At 38.2% G+C, this 9,936-nt stretch overlaps 1 pseudogene; it reads left to right on the top strand.

The window, feature by feature from the left end:
- The first annotated feature begins 447 nt into the window (after positions 1 to 447).
- LOC102976334 (bolA-like protein 3) lies at positions 448 to 781 on the top strand (annotated as a pseudogene).
- Positions 782 to 9,936: the final 9,155 nt, after the last annotated feature.

Raw genomic sequence — 9,936 nt, 5'->3', positions numbered from 1 at the left:
GAATTATCTGACAAAGATTTTAAAGCACTCATCACTTTTTAAATGCTTCAATGAGCAATTTACAACCCCATTTGAAATAAATGAGGGGAAAAAAGAGTCTCAACAAAGAAACAGAAGATACAAAGAAGAACCAAAGGGCAATTTTAGAACTGAAAAATACAGTACCAAGAAAACAAACTCAGTAGTTGGGCTTAAGAGCAGAATGTAGAAGAAAGAGGAAATAATTAGTGCAGTGGAAGAAAGGACAATAGGCATTACCCAATCTGAACAATAGAGAGAAAAATCGACTGAAAAAAATAGTAGAGCCTCAGGGTCCTGTGGGATTATAACAAAAGACCTAACATTCATTGCACCAGAGTCCTGGAAGGAGAGGAGAAAGAGGACAGGACTGAAAAGTATTCAGAGAATGACAAGGCGACCTAAGACAGCAGGCCACATCAGCCGGGCATGGCGGTATGGAGTCCAGCCTCGGCAGCGCCTCTGCTCTGTGGAACCTGCCGGCTTCCTCTTCTCCACTGTGCCCGGTGAATGTTTGCCTCGCAGACTGAGTGGGGAGCTCAAAGTGACCCAAATTCTCAAAGAAAAGTTTCCTCGAGCTACAGCTATCAAAGTCACTGACATTGCAGCAGGCTGTGGGGCAATGTATGAAATTCAAATCAAATCGGAAGAATTTAAGGAGAAGAGAAATGTCCAGCAGCACCAGATGGTAAATCAGGCACTAAAAGAAGAAATCAAATGTATGCATGGATTGTGGATATTTACTTCTGTCCCCAAACACTGACCATGCCCTGGCTGCATAGATATTGCTGCTGAAACCTTGGATGAATCTTATTGCTACCATTCTTTCCTAGGCATATGACAAAAAATGTATCTATTTTATTCATAGACATTTCCATATTGTAATTATAGAAGAATATGGTATCTATTTAGATGTTAATTAAAGACAACATACAAGTAAAAATTTTTTTCATTACAAAAACAAAAAAGTATTCAAAGAAAGGGTGGTTGAAAACTTCCCAGGTTCGACAAAAGACATAAACCTTCAGATTCTAGTTTTACCCAAACAGTATAAATACAGAAAAAGCCATACAAGACACACCATAAATAAACTTCTGAAAGCAAAAGACAAAGACAAAATCTTGAAAGCAGCCAGAGAAAAATGATATGTTAATACTGAGGGAAAGTAATGAGAATAATAGTAGATTTCTCATCAGAAACTATGGAGGCCAGTGGAAGTGACACAATGTTCTTCAAGTGCTGAAAAAAAGGCTGCCTAACCCAAAATTTTATAACCAGCAAAAATGCCCTTCTTTAATTAAAGGGAAATCAAGACATTCTCCAGTGAAAATAAACTAAGAGAACTTGTCCCCAGCAGACCTACTCTAAAAGAAAGGCTTAAAAATTTCTGTAAACAGAAAGGATGCTATTAAAGAAAAAAAAACCTTGGAACATGAGGAAAGAAGAAAGAATACAATGAGCAAAAATGTCGGTAAATACTATAAGTTTCCCTTCTCTTGAGTTTTCCAAACATGTTTGATGATCAAAGCAAAAATTACAACACTGTTTGATGTAGTTCTAAAGGTATGTAGAGAAAATATTTTAAACAACAATATAAGTGGGGAAAATAAAGGTAGTTAAAGGGAGGTAATGTTTCTATACTTTATTCAAACTGGTGAAATGATGATACCAGGAGACTCTAAGTTATATATCAAGAATGTAATGCCTAGAGCAACCACTAAAAAAGTTACACAAAGAGATACACTCAAAAACATTACAGATAAATCAAAGTGGAATGTTTTAAATGTTCAAACTAACCCACAGACACACAGGAAAAAGAAAACAGAGAAACAAACCACAGAAAACAAATGAAAGACAATGGCAGAATTAAGCTCTAATATATCAATAATTATATTAAATATAAATGGTCTAAGTATACCAATTAAAAGAGGTGGCAGAAATGGATTAACAAACGTGACCCAACTACATGCTGTCAACAAGAAACTCATTTCAAATACAACAACATAGGCAGGTTGAAAGCAAAGGGATGGAAAAAAATATATCATGCAAACATTAAATAAATAAAAGGAGTATAATAATATCAGATTACATAGACTTCAAAGAAAATTACTATAGATAGAAAAGGATAATAATGATAAGATGATCAGTCCACCAAGAATGCATTCTTTTTTTTTTTTGGCCATGCGGCACAGAATGTGGGATCCTAGTTCCCTGACCGGGGATTGAACCTGTGCCCTCTGCAATGGAAGAGTGGAATCTTAACCACTGGACTGCCAGGGAAGTCCCAAGAATGCATTCCTATATACATTATTCTTGTATACTTGTGTATACACTTAGAATGTGTATATATCCTAAATGTGTTTATACCAAACAAAAGAGCTGCAAAATATAAGACGTAAAAACTGACAAAACTAAAAGGAAAAAGAGATAAATCCACAATTATAGTTGAGTGCTTTAAGTCTCCTCTCAGAAACTAGACAGAAAAGCAACAAGGATATGGAAGAACTCAACACCATCGACCAAGAAAATGAACTGACATTTAAAGAACAATCCACACCACAGCAGAATACACATTTCTTTCAAGTGTCCATGGAACATATACAAAAATAGGGTATATCCTAGGCCATAAAAAAAAATCTCAACAAATTTGAAGGAATTTAAGTCATTCAGAGTGTGCTTTTCAACCACAATAAAACCAAATGGAAATCAATAGCAGAAAGATAACAGAAAATTTTCCAAACACTTGGAAACTAAACAACACACTTCTAAATAACCCATGGATTAAGAAAAAAGTCTCAAGGGAAATTTTTTTAATGAAACAATGAAAATGAGAATACAACAATCAGAAGTTGTAGGACACAGCTAAAGCAGTACTGAGAGGGAAATTTATAGTACTGAATGCATACATGAGAAAAGAGGAAAGGTCTCAAATAAATAATCTAAGCTCCCACATATAAAAGAAGAGCAGAATAAACCCAAAGGAAACATACAGATGGAAGGAAATAATAAGGTAAGAACAGAAATAAACGAAATTAAAACAGAAAAACAATAGAGAAGATCAATGAAACAAAAAACTACTTCTTTGGAAAGATCAATAAAATTGACAAATCTCTGGCAAACTGACCAAAAAGAAAAAAAATTAGGAAAACACAAATTGTGCTAATAGGAATAAAACAGAGGCTATCACCACAAACTCTGCAGATACAAAAAGAATGATAAGGCAATACTGTAAACAACTCTATACCCATAAATATGACAACTGAAACAAAATGGGTTGATTCCTCAAAAAACACAAGCTACCATAATTCACCCAATATGAAAACAAGAATGTGAATAGCCTTATAATGATTAATAAATTTGAATTTGTGATTTAAAATTTCCAAAAAGGAAACCTCCAGGCCTATATAGTGTTACTGATGAATCCTATCAACTGTTTAAAGAAAAATTAATGCTATTCTATAGGATTTCTTCCAGAAAATAAAGAGAAGGGAACACTTCCCAATTCATATTATGAAGCTTGTATTACTCTGATGCCAAAACCAAAGACTATGAAAGAAAGAAAGAGAGGAGGGAGGGAGAGGGGGGTGGGAGGGAGGGAGAGAGAGGGGAAAGGAGGGAGTGAGAAGGGGAGAGAGGGAGAGAGGGAGGAAGGAAGGAAAGAAACTACATGAATGTAGATGCAAAAATCCTTCACAAATATTAGCAAATAGAATTCAGCAATATATATAAAGAATTACACACAGTAACCAAGTGGGATATGTTCCATGGATGCAAAGCTGGTTCAGTATTAACAAGCTAAAAAATAAAAATCATACGATGATATTAATTGATGTTGAAAGAGTATTTGATAAAATTAAACATCCATTTATGATATTTTAAAAAAGAATGATGCTCTCAAAAAACTAGGAATAGTGGGGGACTTACTTGACTTGATAAAGGGCATCTATAAACAACCTACAGCTAACATTGCAGTTAATGGTGAAAGACTGAATGTTTTTCCCCTGAGATCTGGAACAAGGCAAGGTGTCACTCTCACCATTCTTATTTAACATATTGGTGAAAGTTCTAGCTAGTGCAATAATGAAACAAAAAGGGAAATAAAAGACATGCAAATCAGAAGAGAAGAAACAAAACTTTTTCTATTAGTATTTGTAGATGACATGATTATCTATGTATAAATCTACAAAAATTCTCTTAGAAATGACAAAGGAATTCAGCAAGGTTGCAAGATACAAGAAAACATGCAAAAATCAGCTGCATTTCTATATACTAGCTGTAAACACTTGAACACCAAAATTTTTTATATAATACATTTATAATTGCTCAGAAATAATATATTAAGATGTAAATCTAACAAAACATGTGCAAGGCTTGTGCAGACAACTACACAATGCTGATGAAAGAAATCAAAGAAGATCTAAATAATCATTCAAGGATTAGAAGACTCAACAAGGACATCAATTCTCCTCAAATTGATACACGGTTTTAATGCAATTTCTATCAAAATTCTAGAAAGACAAAGACATACATATATAATACACACACACAATGGTATTCTAAAATTAATTTCAAATGCAAAGGAACTAGCATAGCTAAAACAATTTTGGAAAAAAGGAATAAAGTGAATGGAATTGGTCTACCCAAGTTCAACATGACTGTACAGCTACAGTGATCAATACGGTGTATTGGCAGAGAGATAGAACTGTATATCAATGGAATAGAATAGAGAGCCCAAAAGTAACTCACACAAGTATGCCCAGCTGATTTTTTTAATTGAAATATAGTTGAGGTACAATATTATATGTTACAGGTTTTCAATATGGTGACTCACAATTATTAAAGGTTATACTTTATTTATAGTTATTATAAAATATTGGCTCTATTCCCTATATTGTACAATATATCATTGTAGCTTATTTTATACATAATAGTTTGTAACTCTGAATCCCTTACTCCAGAGTCCCTCCCCGCTTCCCTCCCCCCACTGGTAACCACGAATTTGTTCTCCGTATCTGTGAGTCTGTTTCTTTTTTGTTATATTCCCTAGTTTGTTGTATTTTTTAGATTCCACATATAAGTGATAACATATGGTATTTGTCTTTCTCTGTCTGACTTATTTCACTTAGCATAATACCCTCCAAGTCCATCCATTGTTGCAAATGGCAAGGTTTCATTCTTTTTTATGGCTGAGTAGTATTCCATTGCATATATATATATATGTATGTATGTATATATATATACCACATCTTCTTTTTCCATTCATCTGTTGATGGGCACTTAGGTTGCTTTCAAACCTTGTATGTGCAGCTGATTTTTTACAAAGGCACAAAAAGCAATCTAATGAAGGAAAGATACAGCCTTTTCAACCAATGTTTCTGGAGCAATTTGACATCCATAGGCAAAAACAAAAAACAACCAAAAAAAGAACATTGATCTAAGTTTAACACTTATAAACTCAAATTGATCACAGACTTAAATGTAAAATGTAAAACTACAAAACCGGGCTTCCCTGGTGGCGCGGTGGTTGGGAGTCCGCCTGCCGATGCAGGGGACATAGGTTCGTGCCCCGGTCCGGGAAGATCCCACATGCCGCGGAGCGGCTGGGCCCGTGAGCCATGGCCGCTGGGCCTGCGCGTCCGGAGCCTGTGCTCCGCAACGGGAGGGGCCACAACAGTGAGAGGCCCGCGTAATGCAAAAAAACCCAAAAAAACAAAACAAAACAATAAAACTACAAAACTAGTAAAAAGCATAGGAGAAAAATCTTAGAATCTAGGGCTAGGCAGAGAGTCCTTAGACTTGATAGGAAATCATAATCCATAAAAGGAAAAATTGATAAAGTATACTTCCTCAAAATTAAAAGGTTTTGCTCTTCCAAAGACCATGTGAAGAAGATGAAAAGACAAGTTCCAGAAAATATTGTATATCTTAAAAAACACTAGTATCTAGACTATAGAAAGAACTCTCAAAACGCATCAGTTTAAAAAAAATCAGTCGAAATTTTTAAATGGGCAATACCCAAGATATCATTATATGTGCATATTCATTTGCTTATCAAATAACAAGGTCTAATGGCAGATCCAATAATTTCTAAATAGAGATGAACACAAATTATAGTTCGAGACACCTACAATAGCTATAATGCTATATGGAAATATCTCTGGTTTCTATTGGTGACAAAGTCACAGGATATACATAAGTGACACAAAAACAAAGCAATCAGTAAAATCAAGTCTGTAGGAAATGGTACAATTCATCCAGTTCCTTCAATAAATTCCAAGGGTAAAAAAATAAAAATAAAAATAAATTCCAAGGGAAAAAGAGAAAGAGAAGGTGGGGACTTAGAGATGAAAAATGATGAGTTATGTCAACCAATTGCAATGGATGGAACTTATCTGATTCAAACCGCCCAAAAGACAGCTTAAAAGAAAAAAAAAAGATTATGAGACAAAACTGACCATTGCCTGGATGTTTGACAATATGAAGGAATTTTTGTTAAAGTGAGATAAAGTTATTGTACTTAGGTTTTTCCTAAGGAGTCCTTATCTGTTAGAGATGCATTCTGAATCATCGATGGAGGAAGTAACACGGTACCTGAGATTTGCTTCAGTAAACCAGGGGACAGGAGAGGGCCTGGAAGTTGGATCTGGGGAATGGGTACATGGGGGTCTGTTTTTCTGTTCATGCTACTTTTGTACATTTTTTAGTTTTCTATAATAAAAAGTCAAAAATAAAGTCGCAGTAAACATCACAGTACACGATTCTTTGTTTTCATTTAAGATTATTCCCCGCACACATTTCCTAAAAGTAGAATTGTGGCATTCAAGGCTGTGCACACCAAAATGCTTTTGAAATGTACTGCTTGAGTGAATTAGCGGAACATGAAAAACCAAGAGTAGCCCAGGACCACTCCCTGCAGGGAAACAGGGAACAATCTCAGAGGTGAGGATTGCCTTCCTCCGCCCTACCTCTCCTCCTTGCCCGGATGTGTCCTTTCTCTATGAAAGAAACCAAATTTTAGTCAGCTCTCAACTCCTGGTTCTCACCATTCCAACTTCCCTGGTTCTTGCACCCATCTGCTGCATTTAAATCATTCATTTCATCTAGTCTGGTGGTTAAACATATATGTTTCATCAGTACCTTTCTTTTATACTAGATGCTGTAACAACACACCTATAGTAAATTGCTATGCTCGTTTGTAATGTCCTCAGGATAAACCCCTAGAGGGGTCTCCCTAGGTCAGAAGAAACTGTACTTTACCCTCCTGGGTAACTTCTCCTGTTCCTCCCCCCCACCCCCCCACCCGGGGCAGCCAGCAGTGCTGCTGTTTTCTTGCCTCTAACTACATACCATCAAGTCCACAAACAACACTGACAAATTTGGTGGGTTAAAATAAGATCACTTTGCTGTTAACATTAGCATCTTTTATTACTGGGAGTTTGAATCTTCTAATTGTGGTAAACCCTTAGGAGCACCGGAGAAAATTTAATTTCTTAGACTCCAGAGGAAAATAAGGTCTCACATGGATCCTTCCTCTGGAGAGTGGATTTTCTGTTACCAACCCCTCCACAGCCAAAGCCCCCATGTTCCCTGAGCTGTGATCCCAGCATGGGCCCCAGCCCCTGGCATGGGAACCGCTGGAGAGGAGGTCCCCAGGGAAAACTCCAGGAGCAGAGTCTCTGGGAGTGGAGACCAAGCATCACTGAGGAACTCTGATGAAGACTTCTGACCAGCGCCGCATCCCTAAAAACTTAGCGGGGCTCTCTTTCCCAGGAGGCAGCCAGAAACACTTCTTACTAAATGAACCAACAAGGAATTAGAGAAGGAAGGAAGGGAGGGAGAGAGGGAGGGAGGGAGGGAGGGAGGGAATTGCTAAATTAACTGACCGATATATTCATTAATGAACAAATGAGTTGATTCATTAACAAATGAATAAATGAGGGAGTTGGTGGGCTAATAAATGAACGTCTATGAGAGAGTTGGGGAACCCGGCAGAGATGGAAGCCTGCCAGCCTGCCCTCTGTCACAGGCAGCCCGGTTGGAGGAAGAGCTAACAGCCCACCACCAACCTCCCTTTAGGCACCCTGGGATGCCTACTGGTGCACCCCAGGACCAGAGCACCAAACCGCACCCATGATGCTTCTCATAAAACGACAGAGTTTTATGTTTTCTACACACTTTTTCAAGGAAATTTTGTATGTGTCCTCACTACTAATGAAATAATTATTTGGGGGCGAGCGGGGAGGAAAACTTTCAACATCTGAAATAAAATAACACAAGCTGCTGAGAAAATGAACACTTGCTTTCTGAGCAAGCAGAATGGATTTTCCAAATTTCCACCAGGGAAAAGAGATCTGAGCGGCTTTTGGGAGCTGGAAGCTCCTCTCTCCCTTCTCTCCGGCCTACCCCCACCTCCACCTTTTCCTTCTTTGTCTTCCTAAGAAGGATTAGCACAGGTGAGAATAAAGCTGCTCAACATCCCCTAGGGCTCCCCGATCCCCTCCACGCAGGATGCAAGAGGCAGGCCTGCACCCCTTTGCCAATCCCCACCCGGAGGCCAGAGGAACAAGGACATGTCTGGGGTCCCAGGGCAGCTCACAGGCACTGAGGTCTGGGGTCTCTGCTGTCTGTGTTCAAACCCCGACCCCAGCTTCTTCAGGGACCCACAGGCACCCGGGGTGGGATGAGACCCCAGACTCGGGAATCAGGGATAGGCCAATGGCCACAGGCCGGCAGGGCACACACTGCTTCATGTTTTCAGCAGCCCTTGGCTAGAGCAGACTCCTCTCCATAGAAAACCCAGGAATTACTTATTTTTATTGCTTGTTCCTCCAAGTTCTTGAAAATGAGTGGCCCAAAACTTGGGCAGGTTTTCCCAAGGGGTTTCTTTTGCCCCTCTGCTCTGCCTTCTGGAATACACCTCCCCCTCCTAGCAAAGCAGTGGGGCCTCTGCACCCGGGGAAAGCACGAAATGCTCAGCCAGTGCCTCATTGCTATTTCCATAGTCTGAGTACCACCACCTTTGTATGCGTCACTGTCTAATTCTGTGGCAAAGAAACGGCTCCAGCTACACCTGCCCCTGTCTCCGCCCTGGGAGGCGAGCCAGGGTCCCCAAGATGAGGCTCTCCCCCTCGGCACCCAGGATGCTCATAGCCTCTCAGCCCGGCTGTCCCCACTCCAGCCTCTGCCTTTGCTGCCAGCCTGTCCTCCTCCCTCACCTTCAGGGGACCTGTCCGGACATGCACCTCTTCCCTCCAATGTTACGTCAACTTCTCGTCATAAAACAAAATGATTCCACTGTTTGTGCTGTTAGCTACATTTATCTGTAAGAGCAAAATGTTGAGTTTAGTTTAATGATGAAAAAAGCCTTTCAAAGGATAACTCATTGGAACTCATTATGTACCATAAAGGCCACTATTTAAAGATTCAGTAATTCCAGTGATGATCTTTTTAAAGCAGATTTATAGCAGAAAATAGTTAGATTCTTTGACTTCGGTTATAATTTTCCATTTTGTAATTTAATACTCCTTTAGTTTATATTTGCACATTAAAAATATAGCATCTAAAAGTCCATCATTAGATAGTTTTAATAAGTGCAATAAATAAGTTTTACAGTGTGCATAAATCTAAAAACAAAACCCCACATAAATTGTTAATCTTACACTTTTTCTCATTAATTGCAATACATAAACATACGTTTTATACAAAGATATTTGCTACAAAATAAGTATAATAAATACAGTTTACCACATGTATTAATCTTAATAGTTACAAGCTGTTAATCTTATATAGTAGGTAATAATTTGCAATAAATAATTGTTTATTATCTTGATGTTTGCTTGTCTTGGGTTTTAGCAAGATGCAATAAAGAAATGCAATTTTGAATAATTTGAGTGTAAGACTGCTGGGGAAATAGTGTAT

Source organism: Physeter macrocephalus, chromosome 17 (genome assembly GCF_002837175.3).
Source record: "Physeter macrocephalus isolate SW-GA chromosome 17, ASM283717v5, whole genome shotgun sequence".
Taxonomy (NCBI): domain Eukaryota; kingdom Metazoa; phylum Chordata; class Mammalia; order Artiodactyla; family Physeteridae; genus Physeter; species Physeter macrocephalus.
This window is presented reverse-complemented; position numbering and strand designations above follow the sequence as displayed.